The 15,163-nt window shown below is 37.3% G+C and overlaps 2 non-coding genes across 2 annotated transcripts; both read left to right on the plus strand.

Moving 5' to 3' along the window:
- Positions 1-10,141: 10,141 nt before the first annotated feature.
- LOC136119739 (small nucleolar RNA SNORD126) lies at positions 10,142-10,218 on the plus strand. The gene has a single exon (XR_010655698.1). It is a non-coding gene; the product is annotated as a small nucleolar RNA SNORD126 (small nucleolar RNA).
- Positions 10,219-11,929: 1,711 nt separating this feature from the next.
- LOC136119726 (small nucleolar RNA SNORA79) lies at positions 11,930-12,077 on the plus strand. Its single transcript, XR_010655687.1, has one exon. It is a non-coding gene; the product is annotated as a small nucleolar RNA SNORA79 (small nucleolar RNA).
- The last annotated feature ends 3,086 nt before the right edge of the window (positions 12,078-15,163 follow it).

Raw genomic sequence — 15,163 nt, forward strand, 5'->3', positions numbered from 1 at the left:
GCTTGGCGGATGCCTCCTTAGCCGGAGCTTGGAACAGACTCACGGCCAGCGAAGTGAGTTCAATGGCTGAGGTGAGGTACCCTGTGTGGGGGCCTCATAACCCAATTCAGACTACTCTCCCCTCCGTCCTCTTTTAGGCTGTGGAAGCTACAGAAAATGCTAATGAACTCGGAAGACCTGGTCAAGTGAATATTGGAAAAGGTGGGTACCACCACCCCGCTGGGAATGTATACCTGAAGCTCTGTCTCAGACCCTCTGAATTAAAAACTGAGTGTCTGCATTTTTAACAAGAACAACCAGTGTATTGGTGATTTTCATGTAGATTATAGATATTTATTCATTACTTCAGCATATTTATTGGACATTTCGGTGGGTTCTGGGGATATGGCAGTTTAGCCAATATAGACATGGTTCATGTCTTCATGGACCTTAGAGTCTAGTTGGGGACAGACATTAATCAAGTAATTACACAAGCAAAAGTACAGCAGCAACAAGCGCTATAAGAAATACACAGTACTAAGGGAAGTTCTAATGGGAGAACAAACTGGGGGACTCATCACTAAGTAAATGACAGGAGTTGAGCTGTATCAGAAGAATCAGTCAGTAAAGAGGAGAGACACGGAGTGGCTGGAGCAATGAAAGCGGGAAGTGTGGTGTGAGACGAGCTGGAGAGGCAGCCAGGGCCCACAGCAAGCCTTCCAGGTCAAGCCTAAAATTGTGATTTGTTCTAATACGGGTGTGTGTGTGTGTGTGTGTGTGTGAACTACAGATGGATTAAGGACTGACATTCAAAAATAAACTTGAAAACTCTTAGGTAGAAAATACACGTAAAAGACATAGAGGACAGACTTGTGGTTGCCAAGGGGAAGAGAGGTGGGGGAGGGAAGGATTGGGAGTTTGCCATTAACAGATGCAAACTAATATATATATAGGATGGATAAACAACAAGGTCCAATGGGAACATTATATTCAATATCCTGTGATAAACCATAATGGTAAAGAACATGAAAAAATATGTATCTATAACTGAGTCACTTTGCTGTACAGCAGAAATTAACACAACGTTGTAAATCAACTATACTTCAGTAAAATTTAAAGAAAATACACATAAATATCTTTTAGACCTTGAGAGAAGGGACGGGTTTCTAAAGACACAAACATCATTGAGTATGAGAGAAAATATTGATAAATTTAATTATATTAAAATTGAGAAATTTTGTTCACCAAAACATGTAAAGTTTAGAAAGAAGAAAATAAATTTTTCTCATTATTTGCATGTGGTTTGATTATGGATAAAAAATCCAGAAGAAACTGGGGGATAAATTTTTTAACTCAATAAGGAAGCTTAGCAAGGCTGCTAGAAAGTAACATGTAAGAGTAAATTTTATCTTTATAAAAGAGCTTCAAACAAGGAGAAACAGAATTTTTAGGAAAGATACCACTTATAATAACATAAAAGCATATCAAGTACTTAGGAATAAATCTAACAAAATATAAGTGTTCAACAAATATTTGTTGGATTGGATGGGATTGGTTAATCTGTTTCTGAGATATGTCAAAGCCTGTTGCATCTGACTTAATTATGGCACAAACAAGCTAGACTGGTGTAAAAGGCATTAATTTGGAAATAGGAAGACAATAAAAATCAGTTTATTAAAAATAGTTAATGCTGAGTAGAACTTTCTTTGTGGACTAGACATTGAGCTAAGTGCTCTCTACATACATAACCTCATTTAATCTTTATAATGATAATAGCTAGAATTTATTTAGTGCTTACTATGCTATGAGCTTTACATATATTATTTAATTCTCACAACAACCCTACAGGGCAGGTATTATTACTATCTCCATTTTACAGTTGAGGAAATTGAACTTTAGAAAAATGTAAGTAATTTATTCAAGGTCACACAGTGTATTGGTTTGCTAGGGCTGCCATAACTAAGAAGTACAGATTGGGTTGCTCAAGCAGCAAAAATTTATTTTCTCAAAATTCTGAAGGCTGTAAGTCCAAGATAAAGGTGTTGGCAGTGTGGGTTTCTTTCTTTTCTTTAATTAATTAATTAATTAATTATTGGCTGCGTTGGGTCTTCGTTGCTGCGCACGGGCTTTTCTCTAGTTGTGGTGAGCGGGGTCGGGGGGTACTTTCCGTTGCGGTGCGCGGGCGGTGCTTTCTCTTGTTGCAGAGCAGGGGCTCTAGGTGCGTGGGCTTCAGTAGTGGCTCGCGGGCTCTAGAGTGCAGAGCTCAGTAGTGGTGCACCGGCTTTGTTGCTCCACGGCATTTAGGATCTTCACCTGTGTCCTCTGCATTGGCAGGCGGATTCTCAACCACTGCGACAGCAGGGAAGACCCAGTGTGGCTTTCTTATAAATCCTTTCTCCTTGGATTGCAGGTGGATGTCTTCTTCCAGTATCTTTCCTGCTAAGCCTGTTAACTTGAATATTACGCTGATGGTAAGTTCTAACTTGAGTAGATCTAGACTGTTTATAATGAAACCTGTCACCTTGCATAAATTAACCATGTTGAGGTCACAAAGGATAAGAAATTATCCCAAAGGAATGAAAATTGTTTGCAGTAGGTCCAACTGAACAAGAACGTGTGTAAATAGCTCGAATTAGCCCATGTTTGCTTGTGCTAAGTATATTGAAAGAAAACTTGGTTTAAAAAGTTTAATCTAAAAACAGTGCAAGTAGCATCATTGGTCCTTAAACAGACAAGTAGGTGAAGTGGGGGGGGGGGAGGTTTGCATCATTTCAGCACCTTTTAAGGTAAAGGAGGAGGGAATCATCATTAGCCAATCAGGCTCTGAGGCCACTTCTCAAAGCTACTTCCTGTCTCTCCACCTTCTCTCTTTCCTTTTAGTGGTGGGCTGGTGAGTGTGCACTTAATTTTGCTTCCTAATTGTTTTGAATTTCTCTTCAATTTGAGCCATTGTATCCTAGTGGCAGGCCTTTATTTCAAGCCAGCCTTGGAGTGTGGGTGAGCTACAGGCGATTAATTTTGGCTGTGTGGAGATTGGAGGAAGGAAGTGAAATGATCTGCCTGGCTTGTTTCCATGTGTGCCTCTGCTGGACTGGGTCTGCCTTCCTTCTCCGAAACAGGGTGACCTAGCAACAGTAGACTCTGCTTCATGTACATAGTGTTTCTGCAAAATGCCTGGATTCATTTTGCTTGGAGGAAAATGTACTGTTATTATCTCAGTGCCATTTTGACTTCTGTCTCCCTTAGTGAGAGGGTAGATCTTGGGAGGAGGAGTTCAGACTAGTCAGTTTTAATTCTCCTGTATCTTCGGGGCCCAGGTTCTTACTAGGTTTGTGGGAGCTGCAGTGGATGTTGTCTTTGCCCTGGTCTTTGTTCAGAGCAGTTCGGCTTTCTTAGTGGGACTAGGCTGCAAACTCTGAAGTCAGATGATTTTAATGAGCTCTAAAAGGGGCTCCCAATTTTAATGTCAGCACTGTGCCCTAAAAAGCTTAGGATATACTGAAAAAGATGAGGGGCCTTAGTGTAGTGCAAGCCTAAATCAAATTCCAGCACCACAATTTACTCCTCCAGTGATCTTGGGTGAGTCACTGAACTATTCTTAGGCTTAGCTTTTTAAAAATTAATTAATTAATTAATTAATGACTGCGTTGGGTCTTCATTGCTGCGCACGGTCTTTCTCTAGTTGTGGCAAGCGGGGACTACTCTTCGATGCGGTGCACAGGCTTTTCATTGCAGTGGCTTCTCTTGTTGCAGAGCACGGGCTCTAGTCGTGTGGGCTTCAGTAGTTGTAGCACTCAGGCTCAGTAGTTGTGGCTTACAGGCTCTAGAGCACAGGCTCAGTAGTTGTGGCATGCCGGCTTAGTTGCTCTGCAGCATGTGGGATCTTCCTCCACCAGAGCTCGAACCCATATAACTTGCATTAGCAGGCGGGTTCTTAACCACTGCGCCACCAGGGAAGTCCCAGGTTTAGCTTTTGAAGATCAAAGTGTACAAAGTCCAAACACTAGTCCATGTGACATACCTTCTAGAATTAGGCAATAAATTTATTGTGGATATTATTTTTCTCATAAAAAGTTTGCCTAGTGACTTTGAGTGACATACATTAGTCTGAATATAATGTATGTGTTATCCTTACAGGTAGAAGGTATGAGAGAGACATAAACTAGTGCATGGAATATGGTAATAGCCAGGTGTAGATCCCCCGTAATCCTTATAATTCTCAAGCTTTACTGTTAAATTCATGTTATTTGAATAGGTAATACATTCACATTGCTCAAAATTCAAAAGGGATCATGGTGTACATAATGAAGTCTCCTAAGCCTGATTCCCCTCCTCAGTAAGTGTTAATAAGTTCTTGTGTATCTTTCCTGAGATATTTTATGCGTATATAAGCAAATATATGTAGTTACCCCTCTTCTATACATACTCTACCGTGTATCTTACTTTTCCTACTTAGTGTTTCCAAGTGAGAAAATATAGAAGGTCCACATTCTTTAACATGGTTACATAGAAATCTATGTATGTACATACCATAGTTTACTTAACGTTTGTTGGTGTACATTTAGGTGGTTTACAATCTTGTTATTCCTTTCAAAATGAAAAACCTTGTACATAAGTCATTTGTCAACATGTGACATTTCAGTTGGGTTTTGATATATTCTTGTTTATAAGGACTCTAAATATGCAGTACTTCCTGTTATTTTGTGCACATAGTGATGACTAGAAACCAGCACCCTAAATATCTTGATTGAACAATAAAGGATTTTCTATCAAAACCAAAACCATGCTGATGGCCTTTATGTGAATATATCCTTGCCCACTTCAGTTTAAGTAAGGGATGGTTTATTTTGTTGTGAACACATATTTAATGTTGAGAAGGAATGACAGTGTGAATCAGAGAAGCCACATGGTCTTCGTATTCACAAGTGCAGAAGGAGCATGCTTGCCATATTTACTTGGCAAAGTACGGGCTGGATATCTTTCTGAAATTATGGTGTTGAGTGAGTAAACTCATATTTTAGCATTAAGTTAGGAAAAATGGAAATGTTTTGGGGGCTGTAAACATGCAAAATAAAAGAGGAAGCCTTTGTGAATTCCTCCAAGGCTATTTTAAAAGTCTTAAAAGGCCCAGGTCATGTCTTGTGAAACATCTAGTTTTCCAGTTAGGAGGTTTTGCTGATTGGGAGAAAAATCAGTTTTCAATGGAAGTATGCTTTTGTTGTTATGGAGTAATTTTATTTAAAATACATTGGAATCTTCATTGCTAAGTAAAGAATGAAAGGAAGGGGAAAGCAAACTTTTTTTTTTTTCTTAAAAGACACAAATCTTGGATTTGGAAGGGCATTTATGAGTATATGAGTGACTTTCCTGGCTTCAAGATTATTGTGAAAGTGTGAATTTTAGGCAGAATATTTGCATTCTTATTAGCTGGTTGATCTTGGACACTTAATAGAAACAACATACTAAACATTTAACTACATGCCAGCTACTGTGCAAAGTATTTTATATTTATTTTATGTCATTTAATCTTCACAACAGTTCTAAGAGGTAGGTGGTATTTGTCCTTATTTTATGGAAAGGAAATCTGAGACTTAGAGAAGTTGCATAACTTGCCCCAGGTCACAGAAAATATATGGGGGAGCTAGGATTCAAATCCACTTCTGTCCAACTTCAAAATCCATTATCTTAACCACTAAGCTAAGTTGCCTGCCATTTATTTAAACCTTGCTTGTATACCTATAAAATGGAGATGACGTAGTACTTGCAAAATGAGGTACTATGTGGACATATATGGACAGTGCTTTATAAATTCCAAGATAGGCAAAGTATTATGAAACAGATAAAATATGAAGTTAACAGAGTAGGTTTTGTTGCCTTTTCATATTGATTTTAAATCATTCCTTATTGCTGTTTTGACCCAAAGCCCTCAGGTACTATATTTTTATTTCATTCTTATTTTGCTCCACCAGCAGTGGGACTGGGATTGGGTGAAATGGTGGTCTCTTGGGATGAGCTGTATGATCAGTCAGTGTTTCTGATCTCACCACTTTCATTTCATATGTGCTCTGAGTGGATTCCTCCTGCACTAAGAGGTTAAAACAATCGGTATTCTTGGCTAAAATAACCGACAGCGAATTGGAAATAAAATGTGGGTGTCTGTTCTGATAGTACAGCCTTACAGAGCTGTCTCTAGAAGAGGACGGTGCCAAACAACCAATTTAGCTTTTACTTCCTATACAAAGTTTTGTGTTGTTTTCCTTCTGCTTCAGGTTGAAGATGGAATCCACTGAGGAAGGAAGGCCGAGGTCTTCAGCACCGTGTGTGCCAGCCCAGAAGCAGCAGTGTGAAAGCCTCTGTAACATCTGCTGCAGACCCCTAAAAATCAAGGGGGATTGGATCTGGACATCCTCAGTAGGAATGGTTGAACGCTGATGGGATCATAAATGTAAGTACTTGAACTTTGACCAAGATAAGATGCCTTAAAGTGTTCTCTGTTTCACATGTATATGTGCCTTTTCTATCTAAAAAAGATAGGTTCGTCGAGTTACAATTGTATCCCATAGTGTGAGATACACAGTAGGCACTGAGTAAGTTGGAATGGAACTGAGTAAAATTGAGTGATAACATAAGCTTAAAATAGAAGCATCAGCTGATTCAGTATTAGCAATTTGTGGTTTGTTATCAGGCCTCATGAAGCATCTGTTCACATGTAAAATGTACCTTTTGCCTCTGAGCACCAGTCCTTTGAAGAACTTATTACCACAGGAAACAAAATGAGCAGGTCATTGATTGTTAATGGGGTATTTACAGAATGTTTACTTTAGCTCCCTAAACAACTCAGTAAATATACAGTGGCCTTCAGGTGGTAGAATAACACTTGCTGAAGCGTGACTAGAATCCTGCAGGGAGCATCACACATTGGGAAAGGCATCATATATCATCAGGATTTATGTGCTAGGCTTTGTGCTACATGCCAAGGACACAAAGACCAGGCCCTTTGCAATCTGGGTTTTGTTTGTGAGATGAGACAAATAGAGAAGTTACACTTTTAAATCTATAATTATCTTTGTGTAAGAAGTACTTGGACACGGACTTTTGAGGTTAGACAATGTTGAAACTCCCACAATAAGAAATGGTGAAATCTCGCAATAAGTCTTGCTTCCTATGTTCCCTTAGTTAATTTCTCATGCTGCTGATCTCCAATACATTTTGAATAATTAAAGCACCATTCAAGTATAGGACAAGAAGGAGTAAAATAACACTTTGATTATATCTCTGAGTTACTTAAAACACCTCATTTTCTTTCTGACCTATTGAGCCAGTATGCCATTCTTAATACGTTCTAAAGCAAACCATCTTTTGTAGCTCTGCTTCTTATTTCATGTAGGAAGTGGCATTGTGAAGTGAAAATATGGAGTTGTGACAGAACTGGGTTTAAATCCTAGCTTTTAATAGCTAGACGGACTTTTGAAATTTATTTAACTTCTCTGAGCCTCAAATTTCCTTGTAAATATGAGAAAAACTTTTGTTGTAAAGTTTGAAATGGTTTCAGTAGTTCTTGACAGATTGTAGGAATATTTAAGAACGATAGCTACTACTTCCTTTCTGTCAGCTTATTTTAGTCTTACCCACCCTTTAAGGCACTGCTGTCCAACACAACTTTCTGTGATGATGGAAATATTCTATATGTGTACTATCCAGTTTGGTAGCGATCAGCCACGTGAGGCTATTGAGCAATCAAAATGGGACTGAAGAATTTAATTTTTAGTTTAATTTAAATTTAGGCTGTACGTGGTGTTAACCTATTGGACAGTGCAATTTTTCTTTTATTGAGATATAATTGATGTATTACATTATATTAGTTTCAGGTGTTCAACATAATAATTCAGTATGTGTATATACTATAAAATGATTACCACAGTAATTCTAGTTAAGATCCATCACCACACCTAGTTACAAATTTTTTCTTCTTGTGTTGAGAACTTTTGAGATTGCTCTCTTAGCAACTCTCATATATATATAATAAATATTATTCTAAGTGCAATTTTGAGGCTCATTCAAGACCTACCTTTTTTTTTCATGAAGGCTTCCTTGACCAATGATTCTTCTTAACATTACTTGGTTCTCTCTCCCACTTATTTTGTACTTACCATACACATTAATTTTCATGAGTGTTGTCTTTCTAGCTAGATTGTATTTGAGATTGTGGAGTTTTAAATTTCCCCATTACTGCATGAAAAGGAACATGATAAAAATATAACTGTGTAACTTGTAGTTAATAATTTTAAATGATCATTAAATGTAATAAAATTTTCTAGTTAGTAATTAGGTGAAGAGTAGGGAATAGTATGAAGGTTGCTTACGGTGATGAGCTTTGTGTCTAGTCTGTTTCACTCATCATTTTAGGTGATGAGCTTTGTGTCCAGTCTGTTTCACCTAAAAGTTCAGGTTACACTCAAGCTCTGGGAGAACAAATTAAAGCCTCTTTCTTACAGTGCCATCTTGTGGCCGATTTGTGCTCCAAAGAATGCTAATTCAAATTTGCTATGTCAAGGGAAGGTTTTCTTTAGTTTATTCTGATAAAACTTTAACAGAAGTAGAGGTTAAGTATAATTGACACTGGCTCAAATGAAATTGAAACATGCTTTGAAAAAAAAGCTGACTATTTTAGGTTGACTTCTCATTTATTTGACTCTTAGGAGTTCTTAGCTCCTTCCTTTTTTTTTGAAAGGATTTTGTGAATTTAGTGACTGTGGTTATCCTGTGGTGGTTACAAGTGTTTGCTGCAATCACATACCCTGTGAACTTGGAGAGATTGGCAGTAACCCATGCCATTTATCCCATGGCTGCCAAGCTGTTTGCAGCCAGCACACGGCTCCTTCTTTTTTGCATACCTATTCTTTTGTTAGACTGTTGACTTTTATAACCTTTCAGAGGTTGGTTAGATTTATCGCACAGTTTTACCCAAACTTTTAAATTTATACAAATAGCGGAGCTTGTACAGAAGTCCTGCCCTAGTCTGATACTGAGTTTGGGCATTTGATGACATCCTCCAAGTAGATGGGTCAATTTATACTGCTGAATGGAGATTCAAGTAAAGAATGAACAGTTTTCTTTGAGGTTAATTTTCCTTGAGGCTATATGGGTGTGACTTGGTGTGGAGTAGGCTGATGTGCATTCAAGTTTTATAGTCAGAGCATTTGCATATTTTTTAAAAAGATTTATTTATTTAATTTATTTATTTTTGGCTGCGTTGGGTCTTTGTTGCTGTGCACGGGCTTTCTCTAGTTGCGGCGAGTGGGGGCTACTCTTCGTTGAGGTGCACAGGCTTCTCATTGCAGTGGCTTCTCTTGTTGCGGAGCACGGGCTCTAGGCACGCAGGCTTCAGTAGTTGTGGCACGTGGGCTCAGTAGTTGTGGCTCGCCGGCTCTAGAGGGCAGGCTGAGTAGTTGTGGCGCACAGGCTTAGCTGCTCCGTGGCATGTGGGATCTTCCTGGACCAGGGCTCAAACCTGTGTCCCCTGCATTGGCAGGCAGATTCTTAACCACTGTGCCACTTTCTTAACCAGGGAAGCCCCTGCATATTTTTAAATTTATTAATTTTTTATTTTCCAGAGATGATGCCAGATAGTTGATAAATCCTATAGCTCAACTTGATTCCTAGATACAAGCTGGATTCATTTGATACCACAGGTAAGTATAAAAGAAAACCTTCATTTTTACTTCATTTGAATTTCTAATCACCTAGCAATTTTGGGGGCTCAATTTTCTTTCTTTTTTTTTTTTAATATTTATTTATTTTTTGGGCTGCATTGGGTCTTAATTGTGGCACGTAGGATCTTTCACTGTGGTGCGTGACTTATCTCTAGTTGTGGTGCACGGGTTCCAGAGTACGTGGGTTCTGTAGTTGCTGCACACGGGCTTAGTTGCCCCGCGGCATGTGGGATCTTAGTTCCCCCACCCGGGATTGAACCTGCATCCCCTGCATTGGAAGGCAGATTCTTAACCACTGGACCACCAGGGAAGTCCCCAGGGGCTCAGTTTTCTTAGTGGCTGAAACTTAGTGGTAGTCGAAGGGGCCTTAGTTCTAACCTTAACAGAGTTTCCCTGGTTTAGGGATGAGGAGCTGGTGGTGGTTTGTCCTTTACCAGTCAGTCATTTGCAGTTTGCCATGATGAAACGCATGTTAAGTTCATGTTTCAGCTGATCGCCCTGATTAAACACATGCTCTGAGCAGACTAAAGCTAGGGTAAGCACCTGGAATTGAATTCTGTGTCTTGAAATTTTTACTGAAATCTAGCCTGTGATGTTAGGTAATTCTTAAATCTTTGAATTATGAATTTGCTACTACAACATTTTGTTGTGCTTTGATCTTTTGTGATATCTCTTTGAGATAGACAGAACTTGGGTCTAGAATCCTTAATCTAATAATTCAAACAGTACAGAAAAAACACTGATAACTGGTATAATTCTATTAACTACTTAACTTGACAGTATTAAACTAATCACTATTTTGTTGGTCTATATATAAGATTAAGAGAACCCCAGAGTTGGTTAAGTCAATTTTAAAATCAAGGTAATAAAATGCAATACTATATAATCACTAAAAGTTGTGATACTGGTTTTGTCTTTCTTGAAATGGAAGAGTATTCATGATACATTAATTTAAAAACAAGTTACAGAGCAATATGTATAACCCTTTTCCTGCTTAAACATTTTTATATGCTTATGTTTACTTGAGAAGTCATTTGAAAGGATATACTCAAATACTAGGGATTATTGTCTTTAGAATTGGGTTGTATGGGTGACCTTGTTAACCAGTATTTTCTGACTTTATGATATTCATGTGTAATTTAAAGTTATTTAAAGCAACCCAGATGGGACAGGCTCATATTCTTGTACCTGCAAGTTTCAGCACAGAATGGGGTTACATATGAGGGTGAAATATAGGAAATATGAATAATTCAAAGTAACATCACTTGAAATAATTTTTTAGCTTTTGGCTGTGTCTTTTGCAGAAATGAAACTTCAGGAGACTAGGTTGGAGTATCACTTCTTTCCCAGCCTGGAACTCTTGGGAGCTGTAAGTCCTGCATATACAATAGATAATAATAGCATTTTTGTTTTATGGTAAGGCTTATGTTGAAATTGAGAAATTTGACATACATATGAATCTGTGAGAACTCAGCTTAGTGACTTCATGGCTAGCTGCTAAGATGCTACAAATTTCATTTTTTAAAAAGTCAACTAAAGATGTTGAGAGGTAGCTTAGCATAGTAGTTATACATGGCTTCTGGAGTCAGACTGTGTTCAAACCCATTCTGTATCACTTAAGCAGCTATGTAACCTTGGCAAGTTTCTTAACATCTCAGAGTCTTAGGGTCTTTATATCTTAGAAGGTGATAATTATAGTACCTGACTCAAAGGAATAATACTTAACTTGGAAGATTAAATTAGATAATAAATGTGTGGGGCTTAGAACATTGTTAACATGTGGTAAATGCTCAATAGATGTTAGCTATTTTATCATCAGAGTCCACGTTTATATTTATCTTAGACTACCTGGCAATTTCTGACATCTGCCTAAGAGGTTATCAGAAATCTTTGTTTTTATTGCTTATGGCATCTTTCTGCCAGTTGCTCTATCCCTCATCATCTTTACCCCTAGCACACAAAGCCTAATTTAGTTCCAGAATTAGGCAAACTATGGTAATAAGGTCTATAGTGTATATCCCTATATAACTGTTCCAATAACATTTTCTTAATTAATCTTGTTTTTGGCACTAATTTATTTATCATCTAATTCCTCTTTTTGTCTATCTAGCTGGTCCAGTTGTTACTTAATGGTTCTAGTTCTTGACTGACTTTTTAAAAAGTTAGATGTAGTGATTATAGTGATGTTTCTTAAAACATTTATTAAAATGTTTATTAAAATGATTAGAGATAATATTTGACGGCTGTTCCTCTCACTGCTTGGAGCCTTAAGTAGTGGGATTTTAGTCTGTCATATATCTAAGCTGACTTGTCTTCACTCAGGGCACCATGAGGATGGGTTGGCTGTCCGTTAGTGCCATCTGATTTTTGCGGAGTCAAACAATTGCAAAGCAGGTGGTGATTCTAGGTTAAGAAAATATACCTGTGATTAAAAAAACCCCACTAATTTTAAAACATGAGGATCTAATGTATAGAGAACGTTTTGATTGCAATTGCTTTTGAATAGCACTGATCTAGGGCTATGAAAGAAAGAGGTCTAGTCAGTTGATTCTGGGACTTATTGTAACATTATACTCTGAAGTCATTCATGTATAAATTTTAAATGGTTTACTCAGTTTTCTATTGAGTAGTTATTCACACATTTCAGGGAAGTATTAAAAATATCTTCTTCTTTGCAGCATGAAGGTAGATGATTCTTCAAATTAAAGACGGACACTGACTTTTCTCACCAGAAATGGTTTATAGAATCAACTTTCAAAAATGTAAGAGGCAGCAAAAAAACAGAGTAAAATATTTTCTTCTATTACTCTTTGATTGTTTGCTAGATTGTAAACTCCATGAAAGTAGGATAACTTGCTTATCTGTAATGCCTGGCCCAGAATAGATACTCAAAAAATATTTGAAGTTAATTAAAATCTCCATAGAATTTTGGTTTTTTTAATCCCTGGAGAATAACAACCATTTTAATGGCATTTCAGCAAGACATTTACATGGAATAACTGGGACTTAAATTTTGACTCTGCTGTATAAACTATCTGGATACCAATGAGTCTACTTAATATCTGATTATGATGCTTGATCCTTTAAGAGGCAATGAAGAATGGCTGCCAAAACAAACTGTGTATGTGAGGAATAGATATATAAAAGCTTACTAATATTTAGCAGGAAATCTTTTATTATGTACATTTCATTGGAAATTTTCATTGATTTAAATTGCATATACCACTCAAGTATGATTAAAAAGTCTTTGTTTGTTTGTTTGTTTGTTTTTGGCAGTACCAGGCCTCTCACTGTTGTGGCCTCTCCCGTTGTGGAGCACAGGCACCGGACGCACCGGCTCAGCAGCCATGGCCCACGGGCCCAGCCGCTCTGCGGCATGTGGGATCCTCCTGGACCAGGGCACGAGCCCGTGTCCCCCGCATCGGCAGGCGGACTCCCAACCACTGTGCCACCAGGGAAGCCCTGTTTGGTTTTTTTTTGCTTTATATTTAATGTTGAAATATTCTCAATTGTTTTGGCTAAATTATACTTTACAGATTTTTTTGCTCTATATTCCTTATTTACATCCATGAGGGTATATTTAACATGCAAGGGATACAAAATATACATCCAAATATTGGAAGTTTGGTATACTTCACTGTGTTTTGGAATGAAATTTAATACTTGTGCTTATGCCAGAATCACACAAATGGTATGCAACTATAATAACTTCCGTTAGAATATGAAACCTATTCTTTAGATTCTTCTATTAAAACAAATATAAGTATCAAATTAGTTTTAGAGTAGATGATGCTGACAGATTCAAAGATAATAAGGGGGGAAGAATATTATCTCTGAAGCTCTTAGAGAAACATGGTGCATAAATAATATAGCCAATATGTACTTAAAATATTTGAATTAGATCAAAATCAAACTTCATGGTAAAAATACCATTTTGAAAGGTAAAGTAACCTGCAGTTAAATGGTATAAGTGATATGTAAGCACAAATTGTACTTTCAGAGTTTATCCAGGCTTCTTAGGAAGAATGGATTAAAGATCTATAAATGGAAAGCAAAACTTTAAACCTGTAGAAAAGCAAAGACTATGACACTAGAGTACACACAAAGCACAAAAAGGAAAGATTGATAAATTTGTATACACTAAAATTCAAACTTATATTTGCACATCATGTAACTGACGAAGTCTCCATTTAAATCAAGAAAATGATCAAAGGATATGAATGGACAATTCATAGATGAGGATGCTGAGTAGTAATGCACATGAAAAGATGCTTTACCTAACTAGTAATAAAAGATTTCCACATTAAAACAACACTGAGATACCATTTCACTGCCATCAGATGGGCAAAAATGAAAACAAAACAACCTTGACACTTAAAATGTTGCCGAGGCTGGAGTAGTGGGCTCTCATCTTTGCTGGTGGCAGTGAAATTTATGTTATTACTTTAGAGAATGGTTTGGCAACATCTAGTTTATTGGAAGATGCTTATACCTGCTCTTTGAGTATTATATTCTATAAGAATTCTTGACATGTGTATTCAAGGAGGCATGTACAGAAAGTTCATTGCAGTCGTATTTTTAATTGTAAAAGCCTGGAACTAATATCCATTAGAAGAATGAATGAATAAATTGTGGTTTGTAGCATTTGGCTGTTAAAATGAATTAATACAAGGTATGTGTATTACCTTTACATCTCAAAAACAATGAATTAAAATTATGGCCAACTGATATTTGTTGTGTGAGAAGATTTAGTAGTTTTAGAACATGCAAGACATTCACAGAAAGATAGACAGGATGAAAAGGCACAGAGCTATGTACCAGATGAAGGAACAAGATAAAACCCCAGGAAAACAACTAAATGAAGTGGAGATAGGCAACCTTCCAGAAAAAGAATTCAGAATAATGATAGTGAAGATGATCCAGGACCTCGGAAACAGAATGGAGGCAAAGATCGAGAAGATGCAAGAAATGTGTAACAAAGATCTAGAAGAATTAAAGAACAAACAAACAGAGATGAACAACACAATGACTGAAATGAAAAATACACTAGAAGGAATCAATAGCAGAATAACTGAGGCAGAAGAACAGATAAGTGACTTGGAAGACAGAATGGTGGAATTCACTGCTGCAGAACAGAATAAAGAAAAAAGCATGAAAAGAAATGAAGACAGCCTAAGAGACCTCTGGGACAACATTAAATGCAAAAACATTTGCATTATAGGGGTCCCAGAAGGAGAAGAGAGAGAGAAAAGACCCGAGAAAATATTTGAAGAGATTATAGTCAAAAATTTCCCTAACATGGGAAAGGAAATAGCCACCCAAGTCCAGGAAGCACAGAGAGTCCCATACAGGATAAACCCAAGGAGACACACACCGAGACACATAGTAATCAAATTGGCAAAAATTAAAGACAAAGAAAAATTATTGAAAGCAGCAAGGGAAAAATGACAAGTAACATACAAGAGAACTCC

This window comes from Phocoena phocoena, chromosome 2, assembly GCF_963924675.1.
Source record: "Phocoena phocoena chromosome 2, mPhoPho1.1, whole genome shotgun sequence".
In the NCBI taxonomy this organism is placed as follows: domain Eukaryota; kingdom Metazoa; phylum Chordata; class Mammalia; order Artiodactyla; family Phocoenidae; genus Phocoena; species Phocoena phocoena.